Source organism: Aulonocara sp. 'chitande type north' Nkhata Bay, linkage group LG2, assembly GCF_057382095.1.
Source record: "Aulonocara sp. 'chitande type north' Nkhata Bay isolate Kocher_YH1m ecotype deep benthic linkage group LG2, A_spYH_male_GT1.1, whole genome shotgun sequence".
Lineage (NCBI taxonomy): Eukaryota > Metazoa > Chordata > Actinopteri > Cichliformes > Cichlidae > Aulonocara > Aulonocara sp. 'chitande type north' Nkhata Bay.
In genome coordinates, this window is record NC_141345.1 from 9,033,552 (window position 1) to 9,055,950 (window position 22,399).

Genomic DNA, 22,399 nt, shown 5'->3' on the forward strand with positions numbered 1-22,399 from the left:
GGGAATCTTAAAGTGTTAACAATTTATCATTAAAATATGAATTATTAAAGATATTTGACTTGTAATGCACCATAACTGAGTAGAGCGAAGCAAAAATTGCCTTGACCTGCCCTCAAACAACGCTTTGTAACTCTAAATCTATTTGGAGCATCGATATCATTCTTTCACCGTAAGAGAAAGCAGGATTTGGTGAACAGTCATGGAAATTTTCAGGTCTCTGTGGAAATCCAACAAAAAGTTATGACGAGAGAAAAAAGTGGTTCATTTCCAGAGTTTGAAATCTGAAGAAATCTGAGCGAAGGACGAATTTCCTACCCTCAAACAAGTCTAACTCATTTCAGAACGGTAATAGGTGAGAAAGAAATTCTTGAATTGTGAGCGTCAGGAGTGTCTGAAGATATACTGGGACAAGCCTCATGTCTTAACTTTGTTTCGTTAAGGAGATATGACGATTCGAATATGCCTCTCATTACAGAAATCAAGCGGTGATTTTGAACAAACTCTCCATTGACTTTCTATGGAGAGTTTTCCGACTTTGTGTTGGTCTGAGGAGATTTGCAAAAATTCTATAAGTCCCACAACAATGATGGGGACATTTCCTGAAAGCCAGCAAAAATACCTACGTTTTGATGTATAATTTGTGGAAGTTGAGTGAAAATTGAGCAAGTAGCAAGAAGTTGTTCGGACATGAAGAGAAGACTGCAAAACCTTCAGTGGCACACTGGAAGCCAAGAGCATAGCAACCACAACGACGCATGTATTTTGTGAAAAATCACAATTTTGCAACTGAAAACTTTAAGAGGCATAAAAGTAAAACGGTAAAAGATTTGAAAAAGCTGATTTATACCTGAATAGCCCAATAATTTGAGAACATTTTAAAGTTTGAATGGTTGCTCTATGTGAAAATATGAGGAAGTAGTTAAGTTTCAAAAACAAGCAAATTTTAGCAGAATTGCAGAAGTTTCCCATTCATTTCAAATTAAAGGAAAAAAAGCTTAATATTTTAAAAAGTATAATAGTGAAAAATACCAGAAGACATAGCCGTCATTAGCAGAAATAGCAGAATAGTTTAAAATTTGAACGGTGAAAATAGCACAAAAATTGTGGAAGTAGATCCACGGCGAAAAGTGTACGGAAACATCAAGAAGGAACTCAATAGTGTGGATGCTTCCACACAATAAAAAAAAAAGTTACACTTCCTCAGAATTTTATGTGTTTTCATCTTATCTTTAATAAATATTATGTTTAAATAGTTTGCAGATTGCTTTCTATGTTCATTTACATTTTATACAAGTACTTTTTGAAAACACCTCTACAAGTATACTGTTAAAAAAATATGAAAATATTAACATTTTTACAACATGGTAACAACATAACAAACACGTTTACAGCCTGGTTACAACAACTGTTTTGCTAATTCCCTCCTTTAATAAATGTATAAGGGGGTATCCAGTGCAGCCAGCAGTCAGTTTGTGCATGACAGATAAAAAGTGCTTATAAACATAGATTAAAGCGCTGCATGAATATTTGTGAGTGAATGTGGCTAATAGTGAAACTCACTTTGAATGCTCAGTTAGTGTAGAAAAATACTACAAGTACCAGTGCGTTCATTAAAAGTGTTACACAAGAAATCTTTAGACTCTGATATTACTAAGTAATAATTAGCAGGAATCTGTTTCTTTCCAGGACACGCTCACAACCAAACTCAGTAAGCCTATCTGTCTCGTCAAAATGGAAAACAATAAACAAATGCATTTTGTTGTTGAGTGACTAATCACCAGGTGGCAGCAGTTATAACTCTTACTGTCTTTATCCTTTGCTTTTAAGGACACAAGAACAACATTCAGTCACATGTGAGTTGAAAGACAGCTCAAACGTGAATCTGTGTAATGAAAAGATATACTTGATGTACATCTGGATTTGCTCTGTAGTACTGGGTCTGTAGCTGTGTGTGATCCTGACCAGTGTGACACAGTCAACAGTCTGAGTTTATTTAACAAAAGTGAATTATTTCTGCAAAGAACACAAACGTACCGAGGAAGCCAGTGATAAGTAAGACCAAGACCAGAGTCCAAACCCAGGATACAGAGGTTCATCAAACGTGGTGTTGAAGGTGTGGAGGTGGATCAGCTTGTCAGAGGAGACTCTGTAAAAAGACAGAATGCCAGCAGGACAGTCCACATACACTGCTACTCTGCCAGAGACAGAGGAAGAAGAGGAACAGGAAGGGATGGATGTTCCTTTTGTATCATGCCAGATAGAGTAACCACCATCGGTGAACAGACTCCAGGACTGAGGATTCCCTCCAAACCAACTGTCATTTCTTTCTCCTCTCCTGCTGATTCTCTTGTAACTCACTGATATATGCACACCTCCACTCCACTCAACCTCCCAGTAACAGCGGCCAGTCAGACCATCTCTGCACAGCAGCTGATGATTCTGGTCAAATCTGTCTGGATGATCAGGATATGACTGATTTTCTTTCACATATGTCACATTCCTGTTGTTGTCAGACAGTTTAAGGTTTCTGTTTACTGTATCTGTGTTGACTGTGAGCTCACAGAAATCTAATGAAGACAAAAGGACATAATCTGCTCATTATTACCTTTTCATGAAAACTAACGTTGGAGATCATCTTCATCCACAGTAAGTTTTGGTCATTTTAATTTTGACTCATTTTAAAACATACTTACACTTCCTCAGACCTTGTCTGAGCCACTGGACACCAGCAGGCTCCAACCTGAAAGGAGGAGGACTGTCAGGACCAACACAGTCTTTTCACAATGCACTTTCATCCACACACTTCACTTATTTACTGCCAGTGTTGGAGTAATAACTGTGTTCTTCACGAATGCATTTTACATCAGTATGGAACACTTGTAAACAAGCTGAATACACAGGATTAAAGTCTATTTGATCTGTTCTTCTTTGAGTTACCATTCATTTATTTTTACTGTTATCATCACTTTACTATTTCATGAAGTACATGAAATGTCGCTCTACAAATAAAGGTCAGATCCACAATTTGTACACACTAAATCTGTTGCCTTGTTTCTTCTAATAAAGTAATGAAGCATTCATACAGTAACTATCCAGTTAATCTACTTATGGCTATACCTATTTAGCTTTTTTGTCCTCTTTGTCATTATCTTTGAGTGCAATACATTTTCCATACTTGAGACTCTGTAGTCTCCAACAGGGATCTTCAAGTCCAGAAGATAGCAGCCTTTTTCCTGAGTCTCCTGGGTGATTGTAGCTCAGGTCCAGCTCCCTCAGATGAGAGGGGTTAGAAGTCAGGGCTGAGGCTAGAGAAGCACAGCCTTCCTCTGTAATCAAACAGCCTGATATCCTGAGAACACACAAAGAAATTAAATATTTTATCCCTTTTTTTCTGTAATGCAGTGACCATTACTGTTAAATTACCATTGCTATTTTCATCTGCAAGTATTCATATTTGGCAGTATGGATCTGTTCTGCCAAGTGGCATGAAGAGTGCAGCAACTGCGGGAAGGTTAAAGCTGCCTATATTATATGTCATAAATGAGTTTTGCCAACTTGATGTATAGAAGAGAATAACCTGACCAGCAGGAGATGTGGGCTAGTATTAAAACAAGCTGACCAACACTATAAATTTTCCGTTTTGACATAAATACAATATTTTAATTTATTTTAATGATAAAGAGCTGTTGCTCTCAGAGAAATAGATTCATATCTAAACAATAATAAAAGCCACTGTATAGAAATGTGCCAAGGTGTGTTTTAGACTGGACTAGACTGTTGAGATGTTGAAATCAACAAAGGTACCTGAAAAATGGTACCATGGGAAGAAACAGAATAGATGTGCAACTGGTATGACACACAAAAAGATTATACTAAATTTAAAGATGACCATTTGATTAGGTTAGAGAAACCTGACCTGAGAGTTTCCAGTCTACAGTGTGGATTCTTCAGTCCTATCAACAGCAATTTTACTCCTGAATCTTGCAGGTTGTTATTATTCAGATACAGCTCTCTGAGACTAGAGGATTGCAAGCTAAGAACTGAGGACAGGGCTGCACAGCTTGCTTCAGAGAGGTTACAGACACTCAGTCTAAAGAGACAATAAGAGAAATAACATTTTAAGTGAAACAAGTTATCAAGATCTTATCACATTTTTGGGGTGTTTACTTGTAAAAATAAATAGCCCAATTAAATACCTTCGGTATAGTCAATACTAGACAGTAAAGAAATATATAGACTAGTGCCATAATGCCATAACTGCAAAACACGGCAAATCTTCGTTAGCGAGTTAGCACGCATTGTCCTGTTAATGGGGCTGCACAGTGCTAATGCATTAACGAGCTAACCACGCAAACATGTTGACGCATGGGGCAATCCGCCCTAACTCGCTAACTGAGATTTGCCGCGTTAATGCGGTTATGGCGTTAAGTTCATTTTAATGAGATTAACGCTGACAGCACTAATATAGACAGTACAGTCTGACATTATACAGTCATCTGGTGTTTAGCATGACTGTGATAAAATAGTTCTATTAACCCTTTAAGACCTACCATAGAACCAAGTCCGCCAGAGCTTATATTATATTTTTACATAGTGTGGTGCCATTTTTGGGAGCATTTCAAGTTGCTATACATCAATACAACAATTATAGCCCAGATTTTAATAAATATTATTAAAATCTGGGCTATAATTGTTGTATACCTGTATAATTGTATAATTGCTGTATAATTGCTGAAAATGGCACCACACTATGTAAAAATATAATATAAGCTCTGGCGGACTTGGTTCCATGGTAGGTCTTAAAGGGTTAATAGAACTATTTTATCACAGTCATGCTAAACACCAGATGACTGTATAATGTCAGACTGTACTGTCTATATTAGTGCTGTCAGCGTTAATCTCATTAAAATGAACTTAACGCCATAACCGCATTAACGCGGCAAATCTCAGTTAGCGAGTTAGGGCGGATTGCCCCATGCCCCATTTTTGGGAGCATTTCAAGTTGCTATACATCAATACAACAATTATAGCCCAGATTTTAATAATATGTATTCATTAAGTGCATAGTAATTACATAAATTGCAAAAAAGTGCAATAAACTACAAAAAAATTGAAATTCGTTTTTGCTTTTTTAACATATATTTCTAGTTAGAGAAATTTAAGAGGCTTATCCCTCAAAACTGTAAATACAAAAAAGTTGCACAAAATAGTTTCCTACCACAGGAAATTTATTTTGAGTGTCTTCATAGTTTTATTTTTGAAATACACCAATTTTTATATACTGCAGGAAAAACGAAAATAAATATTATACTGCAAATTTGCAAAAAAGCAGCATATGCATCAAAATAAGCTATTTCCAGCAGTGCAATTTGAGTCCTAAGCATCCCAGAAAAGACACAGAAAGTCATAAAGTCAAAGATAACTTTTAAAAGCACCAGTATAGGCCCTGAGGCCCTGATGGTAAAAAAAAACTACATTTCCGCGAAAATGACGTCACTTCCGATTTTGGGCAGGTAATGGCGGACATGCAAAAGTTCGCGCTGACGTCTATTCCAACGTAGGAAGTGTTATGAACAGCTGATTGGATCGGCAAAGCGTGTTTCTGGAATATTATGTTTTTGTTGCTGCAAGTGCTTTTTATGCAGTTTTTGCAAAGCTGTATGTGGAAGGAAACTGTGACCTAGGACAAGTTGATGGCATAAGATGTAAGTACAACTCCTCCGGTTTCATATGCAAAAAAAATTATTGCGCTAGCTTACGTGGTTGCAGAGCTACCGGGATTTAAAAATAGTTACGCAAAACAGAGCGTGCCCGCTCCGACCGGCTCCAAACGGTTAACTAAATTGACTTTATTGGTGATACTGGAGATAGTATTGAAACAACTTCTTTTCCCCTAACTGTTTTCCCTAGAGCAGCACTGTACTGCAATCTGACCTGAGAGTTTCTAGCGTGCAGGAAGGACCCTGCAAGCCACAAGACAGTAGTTCCACTCCTGAATCCTGCAGGTCGTTGTTACTCAGGTCCACCACTCTCAGGCTGCAAGTTTGGGAGCTGAGAACTGAGGCCAGGGAACCAACATTTCGTTCTGTTATGAAACAGCCATTCAGCCTGAAGAAAATGATGAATAGTAATATTTGTGTTAAAGTGACATGTCAGTCGTTTTTGAATAAGATGTAATCCTATCTACCCGTCTAATCTATCTAAAAGTGGCACTAACTCTTAAATATCCCACATTACTATTGTTTGAAGAACAGAAAACACGAAAATCATGAAAGCATAAAATTATCAATGAGAGACCATAACTGCGTGTGAGATAATATATGAAAAAAAGGTAGGTATTCCCCCAGCGTGTCCTTGGTCTCCCCAGGGGCCTCCTTCTCGTGTGACATGCCTGGAACACCTCATGCAGAAGGTGCCCAGGAGAATCTTAATTAGATGGCCAAAGCACCGCAACTGTCTCTTTTCAACGTGGAGGAGTAGTGGCTCTACTCTGAAACCCTCTTGACTGAACTCCTCACCCTATCACTAAGGAAGACACCAGCCACCTTTACATGAAGCTAATTTCTGCTGCTTGTATCTGTGATATCATTCTTTCTGTCAATAAACAGAGCTTGTGGTGAAAGGTGCGTATAGGGATAAACCGTTAAATTGACAGCTCTGCTGTTGTGATCAGCTCTCTCTTTACATGACAAACTGGTACAGCATCCCCATCACTCTCTGACTGCTTGATACCTCGGTCAATCTCTCACTCCCCTCTCCCTTCAGTCCCCTCTCTCCTCAAGGATCGCAAGCAGAGGAGTTTAAGACCCTGAAATACTTAAACTCCTCTGCTTTGGGGCAGAAACTCATCTCTGACCTGGAGTGAGCACTCCACCCTTTTTTGGCTGAGGACCGGATTGCAAATCACACTCTGCTGCAAATCACACCAGTGAGAGCTCGAGACCACCACCTGAGGCCAACAACAACAAGGCAACATCCTCTTCTAAAAGCAGAGATGAGATTCTGAGGCCACCAAAGTGGAAGCCTTCTGTCACTTGGCTACAACTAGAAATTCTGTCCATAAAAATTATGAATGTATTCAGTGACAAAGGGCTGAGTCAGACACCCACTGAGAATAAGTTCGACTTACTGCCAAAAGATCAGACCAAGCTCCAAGTTTTTGCTTCAGCTACCGCCTATTCCACATTCTGCTTGGACTACCAGTACCTATCAGGAGCCTCCAAAGTCCCACAGACTAAAAAGGAAGGAGCTGGAGGGAGAGTGTTTGGTGGTCGGGCCTTAGCCCATGGGGCCTGGCCGGGTGCAGCCCAAAAAAGCAATATGGGCTTCCTGTCCTGTAAGCCCACCACCCACAGGAAGTGCCAAAGAGGTCAGGTGAAATGGGTGTTGGGCGGTAGAACTTTTCAGTCAAACATCTAAATCATTCAATTCAAGTGTTTCAATCATTTCCATAGCCACAGGTGTATAAAATTAAGCATCTAAGCATGTAGACTGGTACGACAAACATTTGTCCAATCCAGATGCAAAATTTCCTCACTACTAAAAATTCCACAATCAACTGCAAAATGGGATTTTCTTTCTTTTAGGTAAGGCAGAACTATATCCATCTGACCTGAGATTGTCTAGCATACACTGTGGACTCCCAAGTCCAGCAGATAATATCTTCAATCCTGAATCCTGGGGGTTGTTGTTACTCAGGTCCAGTTCTCTCAGTCTAGAAGACTCAGAAGTAAAAACTGAAGACAAGGCCTCAAAACTTCTCTTTGCAAGGGTGCAGAAAGTCAATCTAGGTAAAACAACATAGGAAAGACATTTATTTAGCCTTATTTTCTGTTTCACAGAGAAGACTATTCACTAATTTCAAATATCTATACACTTTGTTTTCAATACATGTGTACCTGTGTACTTACACGGCTTTTCTTTAGGCTTTGACCACAGGCAACAGCCTTAGAAGAGCCTCCTCTGAAGCAGAGTATTTCTTCAGGTTAAACACATCCAGATCATTTTCTGATGACAGTAAGATGAAGACCAGAGCTGACCACTGAGCTGGAGACAGTTTATCTATAGAGAGACTTCCTGATCTCAGAGACTGTTGGATCTCCTCCATAAGAGAACGATTGTTCAGTTCATTGAGACAGTGGAAGAGATTGATGCTTTTCTCGGCAGACAGATTCTCACCAATTTTCTTCTTAATGTGCTGGATTGTTTCCCGATTGCTCTCAAAATGTCTTTTTGTGTCTGTCAGTAAGCCTTGAAGGAGACCCTGATTGGTCTGAGTTGAAAGACCCAGGAGGAATCGGAGAAACAAGTCCAGGTGTCCATTCGGACTTTCCAAGGCCTTGTCAATAGCACTCTGGTGGAGATATTTTAAATAATTTCTTTCTTTAAACAGTTTAGACCATAAAGGCATTTTTAGCTGATCTTCCAGCACATTAATACCAGAGTTGATGAAGGTCAGATGGACATGAAGAGCAGCCAGAAACTCCTGAACACTCAGATGGACGAAGCAAAACACCTTGTCCTGGTACAGTCCGCTCTCCTCTTTAAAGATCTGTGTGAACACTCCTGAGTACACCGAGGCTGCTCTGATATCGATGCCACACTCCGTCAGGTCTGATTCATAAAAGATCAGGTTTCCTTTTTGTAACTGGTCAAAAGCCAGTTTTCCCAGAGATTCAATCATCTTCTTGCTCTCTGAATTCCAGTGTGGATCTGTTTCAGCATCACCATGATACTTGATCTTCCTTACTTTAGACTGAACCACCAGGAAATAGATGTACATCTCAGTCAGAGTCTTTGGTAGCTCTGCTCCCTCTCTAGTCTTCCGTACATCGTCCAGAACTGTAGCAGTGATCCAACAGAAAACTGGGATATGGCACATGATGTGGAGGCTCCGTGATGACTTGATGTGGGAAACAATGCTTGTGGCCTGGTCTTCATTTTTGAATCTCTTCCTGAAGTACTCCTCTTTTTGTTCATCGGTGAACCCTCTGACTTCTGTCACCATGTCAACAAACTCAGGAGGAATCTGATTGGCTGCTGCAGGCCGTGTGGTTATCCAGAGGTGAGCATAGGGAAGCAGATTACCCCTGATGAGGTTTATTAGCAACACATCCACTGAGGCAAATTGTGTAGCATCAGTCAGGATCTCAGTGTTGTGAAAGTCCAGAGAAAATCGACACTCGTCCAGACAATCAAAGATGAACATGACCCGAAACTCATCAAAGCTGCAGATTCCTGCTTTTTTTATGTCAGTAAAGAAGTGATGAACAAGTTCCACCAAGCTGAACTTTTTCTCTTTCAGTACATTCAGCTCTCTGAAAGTAAATGGAAATGTGAACTGGATGTCCTGGTTGCTTATGTTTTCAGTCCAGTCCAGAGTGAACTTCTGAGTTAAGACTGTTTTCCCAATGCCGGCCACTCCCTTTGTGAGCACTGTTCTGATCTCTTCCTTTTTTCCAGGTAAACCTTTAAAAATGTCTTCTCGTTTGATTGTTGTTTCTTGCCTGTCTACTTTCCTGGATGATGTTTCAAGCTGTCTGATTTCATGTTCATTATTGACCTCTGTAGTATCCCCATCTGTAATGTAGAGTTCAGCGTAGATCTGATTCAGATGGGTAGGGTTTCTTGCTTTAGCAATGCCCTCAAGCACACACTGAAATTTCATCTTCAGACTGTATTTAAATTTATGCTGACAAACTGCAGCATGGCATTCTGAAAGAACACACACAAAGCAGGATTTTTAGAAGTACAAAGGTACATCAAACCTACCACCAATTATGCATTCTCCTAAAGCATGAGTATTTGAATCTATCAGTCGATCAGCCATTTAGTCTTCATTCAGTGGGGTAAATCTTTGGAAGATTGTCTTACTGCTCTGTAGACAGTCAGCCAGCTTCCCCTGGTTCATTTTTCTTAGGAAGTGCAGCGTGCTCCTTAGAAATGAGTCTTTCTGCTGTTTGTCGTCACACCCCAAAAATCTGTCATCCTCACACTCATTGCCTTCTGAGTTATCTGGACTCACACTCTTCTGCAGGTTTTTCAGTTCATTTTTCCCAAAAGGGATAATATTGTCCTCCAGTTGCTGTAATAGAACGTAAATGAAGAATACAATTAGACTAATGAAGCCACACATCAGATCTATGGTGGCCAGACTGGCAAACCACAGGTTTGCAAAATATAGCATGGGTATGTCTGTGAACTGACCATATTTAAAATATTAGTTTTAACATGGACAAACCATAAATTTGGAGTCCACGTCATACTGATGACTTTGATCCTCTGAGTTCTCCCAGTCCTCAATCCTGTGGATGAACCATAAAATAATTAGCTTATATTATCTCTCATTAAATAGCATAAATAGGAATAAATGCTTAAAAAAAGTAAACCTTTTTCCTTGTTCTGATAAGGGTTTACTTTTCCAGGTCCCACATCTATAGAGTCCAGATTCTACAAAGATGTGCCTGCCAACATTATTTAGCACTATAACTTATTAGAGTCGCCCTAAAATCAGAACGTCCATGCCCCTTTCAGGGTGAAAACAAGGTGCTATAGCAGCTTTCAAAGAAGCACACTGAACTGTTTAAGAACTTCACTACAAAACATAATTGCTACAGTTAATCATGTTTTCTGTGCAGCAGGGAAACAAAAGGACAAGCATTACAACTGATATATATTTTTTTAAAATTTACGCTGCTCCTACAACATGTAGATGTCTACCTGCAAAGATCTCCATAGCATCAAATTAATGAATCCGGACCAAGCTTGACATTATGCTGTCCCACCTAATCCTTGAACCACTAGAAATGCCTAATGATTTTAACACATGTTAATTTGTTATCCTCCTCTATGGGTGCAATAACTGCTCCTGGTTCTACACAGTTTGTCTATCCTTGTATTGTAAGCAGGGAGAAATAGCAAATGATGACCAAACCAGTTCAATTGGTGGAAAGATTATGACAATATCCTTATATCATCATCTCCCTGAGACATTATGACTCCAAAAAGTTTGAGTTTTAAACTGTGAGGGAAGAAGTATAGATCAAGGAGGCTCATGAGAGACAAATTAGATTTAAAAAAAGTTTGTATCTTTAACTAAAACGTACACTGTGCTTGAAGCTTTCTGACAGCAGGAAATATGGATTCCTAATATCAGTGTGTGTGTCTATGTGTGTGTTAGTTGTGTACATTAGCAAAGCTCTCCTGCCCTGTCACCAGATGTAAGAACCATTACACAACAATTCAAAGACACATCAGAGACATTTTACTGACAGCTTACTTCAGCTCATCAGGATCTTGCTTTTTAAACTTATAAATCATGCTTTTTGACTTGTTGCTGTTGAAGGAGACACAGCTGGGTGAAGATCCAGAAGATTGTAGTCTGTGATCAATCCTGAAATGAAAAAGCAATGATAAATGTTAATAAATGACTTTCTGTAAATATTAATTTTTTTTAAATAAAAAAAAGTATTGTGTCTAAAATTCCTCTCCAAATTTACCTTCCATCAGCAATTTTTTTAAAATAAGACTCCATTGGCTGGTCAGTTTTCATGGACACAGAATTTAGTTTATTTCCAGTTTCAGGTCCAGCAGGTCCATTAGAGTGTGGCATGTGCTGCTGCTGCTGCTGCTGCTGCTCAGGCTTCAATACAAAGGACACACAGAGCAGGGATTGTGAATGATAATCAGGTGCTGAGCTCTGATACAGAGAAGATAAATAAATATAAATAAATATAAAAAATACAAAAATAAGTTGACCAATATTATACGTGTATGTAGAAAGGAGTATTATAGTAAAATATTGAACAACAATAAACATAATATGAAGGGAATATGGGATGTTTTAAACGGTATCATTAAAAATAATTCTGGACAACAAAGTTATCCTCAATACTTTATCGACAATGGCAATATTATGGAAAACACTGCTGATAAGGTCAACAGCTTTAATCATTATTTTGTAAATATTGGACCAAAACTGGCAGAACAACTTCCTGAGTCCATCAGTAGACTGTAGTGAAAACCTGATTGATAGGAACCCTAACTCAATGTTCCTCACATCAGTGGAGGAAAAAGAAATAATTGACATTGTACATACAGTGGGGCAAAAAAGTATTTAGTCAGCCACCGATTGTGCAAGTTCCCCCACTTAAAATGATGACAGAGGTCAGTAATTTGCACCAGAGGTACACTTCAACTGTGAGAGACAGAATGTGAAAAAAAAAATCCATGAATTCACATGGTAGGATTTGTAAAGAATTTATTCGTAAATCAGGGTGGAAAATAAGTATTTGGTCACCTCAAACAAGGAAAATCTCTGGCTCTCACAGACCTGTAACGTCTTCTGTAAGACGCTTTTCTGTCCCCCACTCGTTACCTGTATGAATGGCACCTGTTTGAACTCATCATCTGTTTAAAAGACACCTGTCCACAGCCTCAAACAGTCAGACTCCAAACTCCGCCATGGCCAAGACCAAAGAGCTTTCAAAGGACACCAGGAAAAGTATTGTAGACCTGCACCAGACTGGGAAGAGTGAATCTACAATAGGCAAGCAGCTTGGTGTGAAAAAATCAACTGTGGGAGCAATCATCAGAAAATGGAAGACATACAAGACCACTGATAATCTCCCTCGATCTGGGGCTCCACGCAAGATCTCATCCAGTGGGGTCAAAATGATCATGAGAACGGTGAGCAAAGATCCCAGAACCACACGGGGGGACCTGGGAGATTGACCTGCAGAGAGCTGGGACCAAAGTAACAAAGGTCACCATCAGTAACAAACTACAACGGCAGGGAATCAAATCCCGCAGTGCCAGACGTGTTCCGCTGCTGAAGCCAGTGCATGTCCAGGCCCGTCTGAAGTTTGCCAGAGAGCACATGGATGATACAGCAGAGGATTGGGAGAATGTCATGTGGTCAGATGAAACCAAAGTAGAACTTTTTGGTATAAACTCAACTCGCCGTGTTTGGAGGAAGAAGAATACTGAGTTGCATCCCAAGAACACCATACCTACTGTGAAGCATGGGGGTGGAAACATCATGCTATGGGGCTGTTTTTCTGCCAAGGGGACAGGACGACTGATCCGTGTTAAGGACAGAATGAATGGGGCCATGTATCGTGAGATTTTGAGCCAAAACCTCCTTCCATCAGTGAGAACTTTGAAGATGAAACGAGGCTGGGTCTTCCAACATGACAATGATCCAAAACACACCGCCCGGGCAACAAAGGAGTGGCTCCGTAAGAAGCATTTGAAAGTCCTGGAGTGGCCTAGCCAGTCTCCAGACCTCAACCCCATAGAAAATCTGTGGCGGGAGTTGAAAGTCCGTGTTGCTCGGCGACAGCCCCAAAACATCACTGCTCTCGAGAAGATCTGCATGGAGGAATGGGCCAAAATACCAGCTACTGTGTGTGCAAACCTGGTAAAGACCTATAGTAAACGTTTGACCTCTGTTATTGCCAACAAAGGTTATGTTACAAAGTATTGAGTTGTATTTTTGTTATTGACCAAATACTTATTTTCCACCCTGATTTACGAATAAATTCTTTACAGATCCTACCATGTGAATTCATGGATTTTTTTTTCACATTCTGTCTCTCACAGTTGAAGTGTACCTCTGGTGCAAATTACTGACCTCTGTCATCATTTTAGGTGGGGGAACTTGCACAATCGGTGGCTGACTAAATACTTTTTTGCCCCACTGTATGTGTAAATATAAAACATCTACTGATTGTAATGATATTGACATAAAAATCCTCAAGAAGGTCATTGAAGGAATTGTAGGACCTCTAACATATATTTGCAACTTATCATTTCAGACGGGAAAAGTGCCAAACGAAATGAAAATAGCTAAAGTTGTGCCGCTGTATAAAACCGGGGATAGACGCCACTTCACAAATTACAGGCCTGTTTCTTTACTACCTCAATTCTCCAAAATCCTAGAAAACCTGTTTAATAAACGATTAGACAAATTCTTAGATAAATATAAATTACTCTCTGACAGTCAATATGGATTCAGATCAAAAAGATCAACATCTCTGGCATTAATCGAATCAATTGAGGAGATTACAAATGCTATAGATCAGAAACAGTATGCAGCTGGAGTATTTCTGGATCTCAAGAAAGCATTCGACACTATCAATCATGACATATTAATTAATAAACTGGAACGGTACGGGATCAGGGGGGTTGTACTGCAATGGGTGAAAAATTATTTAAGTGACAGGAAACAATTTGTGAAGCTGGGTGTCCATTCCTCATCATGCTTGGACATTGCTTGTGGTGTTCCACAAGGCTCTGTACTGGGTCCAAAATTATTTATTATTTATATAAATGATATTTGTAAGGCATCTGATATATTAAAATTAGTATTATTTGCAGATGACACAAATATTTTTTGTTCTGGGGGGAATCTAAAGGAGCTGCTGGATACAATTACTTCAGAAATGTGCAAAATTAAAAAATGGTTTAACAGGAACAAACTATCGCTAAATCTAAGTAAAACTAAAATTATCTTATTTGGGAATTCCCTTAGAAATGCACAAGTGCAGATTCATTTAGATGGTGTGGAAATTGAAAGAGTACTTGAACATAAGTTTCTTGGTGTGATTATAGATGATAAATTAAACTGGAAGTCTCATATAAATCATATACATAACAAAATTTCAAGAAGTGTCTCAATCTTGAGTAAAGTAAAACACATTCTGGACCACAAATCACTCCACATTCTCTATTGTTCCCTGACTGCACTGTATTTGCACTACTGTGCAGAGGTTTGGGGCAATACTTACAAATGTTCGCTATCATCAATCTTTATATTACAAAAAAGGGCCATAAGGATAATCCATAAAACTGGTTACAGAGATCATACAAATCCACTATTCTTAAAATCAAAAATTCTAAAATTCACAGATCTGGTTCATTTTCTCACTGCACAAATTATATATAAAGCAATAAATAACCTGCTTCCTGACAATATTCTAAAAATGTTTTCTAAAAGGGAACGGGGATACAATTTGAGGGGGGAATTAAATTTAAAACATCCTCGTATCCGTACAACATTAAAAAGTTTTTGCATCTCTGTGTGTGGAGTGAAGCTGTGGAACAGACAAAGTAAAGATATGAAGCAATGTCCAAGCATGGCACAGTTTAAAAAGTGGTTTAAGGATATGGTTTTTACAGGGTACAGGGAAAAGGTAGAGATTTGATAGGGTGTTCTTGTCTAATATTTTCATGTGTGTGCGGGTGCACGGGTATGTTGGTATGGGTATATATATATATATATATATATATATATATATATATATATATATATTTGTAGGTTGTGTATCCTTGAGGTGTTAATGGGGTTATTGAAAATGTGCATATGTGCGTATGTGTATATAAGTATGTATGGATAGATAGAAGCATATATGTATATATATATATAAAAAAAAATTACACATAACATATAATGTATTTGCAAGGAGGTATTTCTGTAGTCTATTGATACTAGATAGTGGAAAAGGGGTGGGATTAAATAAGCTTATGCTTCTTCCTGCTCCTTTTTGAACATGAACGTTATTTGGAGTTGTGGTTGCTCGTTTTCCTTTTGTTTTGCTTTGTTCATTTGTCTCTTTTAATTCTATTTTGTTTTACTTTTTCAACATGTTCAAAATAAAGATTCAATCAATCAATCGAAGGGTCGTGGATAGTTAGAGATCCAAGTCATACCCAAGCCTAGACCTTCACACAAACATCAAGCTGGGGGGAGAGTCACATTATACCTCTTACTCGATTAAAGCTATCAAGCACTGCAGCAGCTTATTGACCTCAGCACTGAGAACATGCAGGTGAAAGTTTTCACTCAAATAAACTCTCAAATAACTTCATGTGTCTTGAACAGATCTGTTACATAACATAATGAAACGTCTGTCAATGGAGCTGATAATGTGATTCAGATCTTTTATTATTAAACGCTTTCTTGAGTGATTCAAATATTATGTTACACCCGCAACAATAACACATTCACCCTCAGTTGTTTTCCTGAGAACATAATCAAACTGCTAATGTTTAACAGTAGGCTAATACCATTGCAACCGATCAGTGATCTACTCACTGGACTTTCAGACACAAAATCTATCAGTGTGCAGCTCTCTGGTGTCCCGAGCACTTCTGTATACAACAGCTGTCTTGCGCTGTATGTTAAACCTTTATAGGATGAAGCGAAGCAACACTTCTTCCTCTCTACATGCTTGCATGTTTCTCCACACCTTCGTTACATCACTGTGACCAGTTTGACAGGTTAGACTGTCTGAGCTGTGTTCAAAGAATCAGATATTATAATGAGAAATGACTTGTGTTTCTCAGAAACACTTATTAGTAAATATTATATCTCTACTTGGCTTTTGAATATTTGCTCTTGTATTTGCCCTTTATACATGAAAAAAATTGTGAAATACTTGTGCAGTAGTGGGACTGCGGGGGATAAATGTTGCTATCAGTGCAGTGTTCCAGAACACGCGCAGTTACTATAGCAGAGCTGTAGAAGGTTCTTAACCCATCAGCTTTATCTACTCCTTTATGCAAGGAGCACTGCCAGCACTACAAAATTACCTGCCGCAGGCCTCAGGTGTGAATGTCTCTGTACAAACAAGCACAACCACCTCGGTGGTGGATCGGTGATGGTCTTTGGAAACATATGCAGGTGAGGCAATGGCATCCCGACTTTCATGATGTGTCAGGAGGACTAACAATCACACGTTCAACTACAATAACACTGGAAATGAATCATATTCATATAAGCTTTGAGACAAGACTGAGGATTAAGATGAAGCAGTGTGAAATGTTGGTGATGACAGAAATTTAATGGATTCATAGGTAACTGTCACCTGAACACATTATAAGCAAGTGATGGGGCTAGACAGCATGGCTGTTTTAATGATTTCTGCTAAGACAAGACAATAATTACAGGCTCCAACTTAACTGCTGTGAAATCCCCAAAAAGGTTAATGAAAAAGAAACTATGCAGGAAGGTGGAGCATCCCTGGATCAGAATCAGTCTGCAAGAAATCACACCACAGGTCATTTCAACATGAATGTCCCTTAAACTACAGCCTGGAGAAAGTCCCGCTGCATTTCCCTGATCGGATCTTATCTATTTTAGTTAATACAACACAGTTACACAGCTCACGGCTGAAACCAGTTCAGTTCAGATGAAGGTGAACCCAGTTTAATGAAGATGCCATAAAATACTAGTAACTGGAATTTTGATATTGAAAATGAAAATTATCTTAACATTTTCTCCACCTTTTTAATTTTTTGAGTGTACAGTTTTAAAGTATTCAGTAACTACAGTTAAATTTAAATGAAACAGATTGTTATCATTATTATTATTATTATTATTATTAATATTATTATTATTGGTCAGGGAAGTATGACTGGACTACTAATCTCCATGGAAACAATACCTGTCTATCCATGGCACAGTTTTTTCTGCCATGCCAGTTTTTACCACAGAGCTAAAAGAGCTAAAGTCACTATTTCAACCATGCTTGCTGCGGGGGGGCAAAATGTACAAACAACAGAAAGTTTCATCCTCTGAAGCGCAGTTTAAACCCGAGTTTAACAGCATGCTGAAGCCTCGGTCACTCTCACAAACTCACTATACACCAGCCAAAGGTTACAACAAAGCACAGAGCGGGACACTGACACACAAAACGACGTGATCATTTAATGCGAGTCCATAAGAATATAGTTCATGGTGATGATGACGATGGTGATAACCGGACGGAGATATAAAATAAACACATATACACCGATAGCTGCATATACATATGTGCTCTAAATAAATTAATAAACACATCATGTCCGAAATGAAGTAGAAAGAAGTACGAACATACTGTAACAATGGTTAAATGTTATTTTACAGTGACATGTTGGTTATCTCTGCACGCTGTTGTTATTTCTTTAAGATAAATGTTTGGTTGTGCTGCAGGAAATAGGGAGTTAATGTGTGCAGGGAGGGGAGGGGCGTTCTTGTTGTTGTTGTGTGACTGCGGGGCTGAAGTGAAGTGTTGTACGAGGGCACTCTCCCCGGAGTTAACGGCCCGTTTTCCTGTGTTGCCGAATAAACGGACAGACTGAGATCTAACCGTCTGGTTCTTGTGAACGTTACAATACTTATAATCCATAGCCTATACTCGACAACATCATCAAGCAAAAGCATCAGGAAACGTCAAACAGTGAAAGTAAACATGACCAATAATGATACAAACAGGCTGAGTGTGTGCCTGTTTTTGATGCGTGCTTCTGATGGTGCCCTCAGCTTATTTCCTCGATCTGTTACTCGAGGGTCAGTCCGCCCGCCGTGCATGGGTGAAGAATCTAAGATGAGCTTCTTGCCATGTTTAAACTTCTTCAGGAAGTTTAAACATGGCAGATAGACACGTCATCGTATTATTAACAGCGGTTCTCTTTTCCCAAGTCCTCATCAATTATTCTACACAAATTTCTTTGATGAAAGAAAAAGCCATCGGGAGAGGACACGTGAAGTCATTTTTGGACGAATTCCAGCCCGTAGCTGATGTGTCGAATAAACAGAAGTTCTGACTCCGTTACTTGAGCATAAGTTATTTGATTATAAGTAACTTGAACATAAGTTACTAGTGTAAGTAACCGAACCACTGCTGTTGTCAACGAGCAAAGCATTCAAATCTGCACCCATTACCTTCAAATTGAGGTTTCTCACGGAGAACATCATGTGCTCGGCTGTCATTCTCACAATGAAACTGAAACACACATAACAGTGAGGCGTTTGAGGAACGTCAGAAAAGGCCAGTAGCTCTTTAAAAGATAAAAGACAAATTTACAGGTTCACAGAAACTGTTTTCACTTTCTCAGAAATGCAGCAACTTATTTCTTGAAGTCTGACAGTATTATTCAATGCATGTCTATACTCAGTATTTCTAATATAAATATCACTATGAAAAGCAGTGATATGTGTAACGTTACAGGATATATTAGTATTCTTTGAGCTGCAGCCTTAACAGAGAAATTGTTCAAGTTTCTATATAAAAATTAAGTTGCTTCCCACATGGACATGAAAGTGGTTTATTGTTTTTCTGTTTGGCATTTCTATATTTTATCATGTCCGCTAAATCATTTTGCCCTGTATCTGTTTGCCTTTAGAGTTTATCTGCTTTATGTTTGTGGTAATTATTTTTACGGTGTACATTCATTTTGACTGCCAGGCTGTGAGCATTGTGTGACGTGCTGAGTGCAGTAAATACCAATCAGCCAATCTGATAAGACCATCTATCCATCCCTCTTCAGTATGACTGAAATCATAGTTTCTTTATTGATTAATATTGTTGCTAAAGTATGTAAATGTCAGTACAGCTGAAGCACACAAGTGAGGTCAGTCTGACGGGCTCTTCACAGTCAACTCAACACTTAGTTATTAATTTCTACTCTGCGACCAAAATACAAACTTACAGTGTTTGTCTTGAAATCTTTGCCTCTTTCTCTCGTGTAATGTATTTTTTTCTCCTTCTATGACATTCTTTTTGTCTTTAAATTAATCCTCATTTATTTTAACTTGAAGTTGTATTTACTTGTAAATGGAAAACTGGTAAAGGGACATAATCTATGAGGATCACTGCCCTCCAATGGACACAATGAGTAACTACTCTATCTTGTTAATGTTTATGTCAGAAAGATATAATTCTGATAATCAGATAATGAAAAGAACAGCGCAGTGCTAATAAAGACAAGTAATGCTCATCATTTTATTCAAAATCTACACAGAGAAATGTGATTTTAAACTGTATTCAGCTGAATCATTCGTTTTAATTCTCCTTCAGAACTTGACTGCAGTGAACGCTTAATGACGTATGTAAATCTGTTTTTAAGAACAGTTGTGCTGACAATAGATGGTGTTTCAATACCTGATCAAGAGTTGTTTTCTTTTCTTTAATACATAATCAACTGAGATACTTATATCTACCACATGCATAGTATATCCTTTGTAAAGTACCATATTAAACAATATACTTATCTTACATTAGTGTAATTATAGTGTGAATTTCACTTAGTGTTTAAAGCTTACTTTTCAGTTTTTATCCAAATATTAGTACAAAACAGTTCTGTAAGTGAAAGTTACAAAAATGCATCTTTCATCAATGAGTCCGTGTATCTGCAGTTACACAGTTTCTCTAACAGAAGGAGATTCTTCCACCTGCACAGAACACAGATGCATTGAGGAACCACATGAATGGTGCCAGATTCCACAGCCAGGATAAAGAGGTTCAGTGAATGTGATGTGTTGAAGGTGTGGAGGTGGATCAGAGAGTCACTGGAGACATTGTAGAAGGACAGAGTGCCAGCAGGACAGTCCACATACACTGCTACTCGCTTAGAACCACAGGGAGGAGACGAGGAGGAGGAGGAGGGGTGTGTGGTGGGGCGTGGTCTGCGGTGCTGTGCGGACGCACCTGCACGGCATCCGCAATCACACCTGCCGTGTTAAAGCACGGGGACTCAGGGGTTGGGGTTGTGTTGTGGTGAGATGTGAATAAAGATGGCTCTAAATGATACGCCGTGGTCCCGCCGTGCCTTATTCTCGCCACAGGGTGAATGGGTGATTTTCTCTGATTGTGATACACGGCATAACCACGGGCATTAGAGCAGTCCAGACTCCAGGACTGAGGATTCTCTCCAAATCTGCAGTTCCTTCGTTCTCCTTTCCTTCCTATTCCTCTGTATCTTACTGATATATCAACCTCACCTGTCCACTCCACCTCCCAGTAACCACATAAAACATCTTTACACAGCAGCTGACACCAGTCAAGAAATCTGTCATCATGATGAGGATAAATCAGATCGTTTCTCACCTTCCTGTTGTTTGTAGACAGTTTGAGGTTTTTGTTTATAGTGTTTGTGTCAACTATGAGTTCACAGAAATCTGTCAAGAAAAAGAGACATAATGCAGCTGCATTTATTAATCAGTTAGTCATGATTCAGAATTTATCACAAAACACAAACACCACTATTGAAGGTTACAAATGCTCTTCTTATGGCCTCTGATGGTGGACTCATTTTTGTACTTGTCCTGCTACACTTCCGTGCACCATTTAGTACTGTTGACCACAATATTTCAGAGTACACACTAACAATAAACTGGACTGAGTTAAAAAACACCACTGCAAGTTAAAGGGAAGGGCAAGAGTCGTCTCCATTTTTTGAGGCGGCTGTCTTTTAACATCTGTTGGACAACGCTCCGGATTTTCTCTGAATCTGTTGTGGCCAATGCCCCTCTCTCTCTATGCTGTTGCATGCTGGGGCATAAACTGATGTGCAAGGCCAGTAATTTTGAGGGGACGGAGCTCCCTTAAGGTGGCACCAGAGAGGTGGATGTTATCCAAGATAAAGACAATGCTGGATAATATCTCCCACCCACTCCATGACATGCTGGCCTGTCATAGGAGCACATTCAGTGAAGGACTGAGATTACCCATAATGCACCACTGAACTACACAGGAAATCATTCCTGCCTGTCTCATATCTCACTGTACAACTCCTCCATCTGATGCACAGTACACAGTACAATAGTTAGACCGTTTTGCATATTTTCTACATTGAAATTGACAAATAACAAAGTTTTACACTTTAGAACAAAAATGTCAATCACATATATTTAAACTATGTAATATTTATTATAGAGCTATTTATATATATTAGAGCTATTGCTTATATTTAGTAACTTTGTAATCAATTGTATTACTTAATTTAGTTCAGACTGTTACTGTCCTTGTTGTCTTGCAGCAACTGCAACTGTGTAATTTCCTTGGGGTTTAATAAAATATTGTGATTCTGATTGTTTTATTACAGCAATTAGAGCAGGCTGTAGGTATTACACTGCAGTGGCAGTCATACATTTTCACTGCTATGCAGACGAGACTCAACTTTATCTATTCATGAAGCCAGATAACACACACAAATGAGTTAAACTGCAGGAATGTCTTAAAGCCATAAAGATCTGAATGACCTCTAATTTTCTGCTTCTAAATTCAGATAAAACTGAGGTTATTGTACTCGGCCCTGAAAAACTTAGAAATATGGTGGCCGTTGTGGTGTGTAAACTGAAACAGAAATCTACCATCTGTTCACTTGACACTTGATAATGTCAAAATCAAAAGACAGATGAATTTTTAAAATGGGTTTTCATGAATAAATAAAAAAAAAAAAAACACTTACACTTCTTCAACCACTTTGCTCCAGCAGGTTCCACCCTGAAATGACAAGTGTAAGCACCATATCGTTCAACATGTAAACAGACGTTACATCTAGTGTATCAACATCCACCGTAATTCTGCTCAGTCATTAACAATAATGTCATCTCACCAACCTTAGGGTTTCCAGT

General features: G+C 38.9%; 1 pseudogene across 1 annotated transcript; it reads right to left on the minus strand.

Moving 5' to 3' along the window:
• Window positions 1-1,047: 1,047 nt before the first annotated feature.
• Window positions 1,048-22,270, minus strand: LOC147337407 (NACHT, LRR and PYD domains-containing protein 3-like; annotated as a pseudogene). The gene is made up of 14 exons (XR_015130841.1): window positions 22,234-22,270; window positions 20,871-20,941; window positions 18,707-18,767; window positions 11,499-11,641; window positions 11,279-11,392; window positions 10,241-10,304; window positions 9,874-10,084; window positions 7,911-9,714; window positions 7,613-7,786; window positions 5,935-6,108; window positions 3,917-4,090; window positions 3,176-3,349; window positions 2,694-2,740; window positions 1,048-2,567 (listed from the first exon to the last, which is right to left on the minus strand). The product of XR_015130841.1 is annotated as an NACHT, LRR and PYD domains-containing protein 3-like (transcript).
• Between the last annotated feature and the right edge of the window lie 129 nt (window positions 22,271-22,399).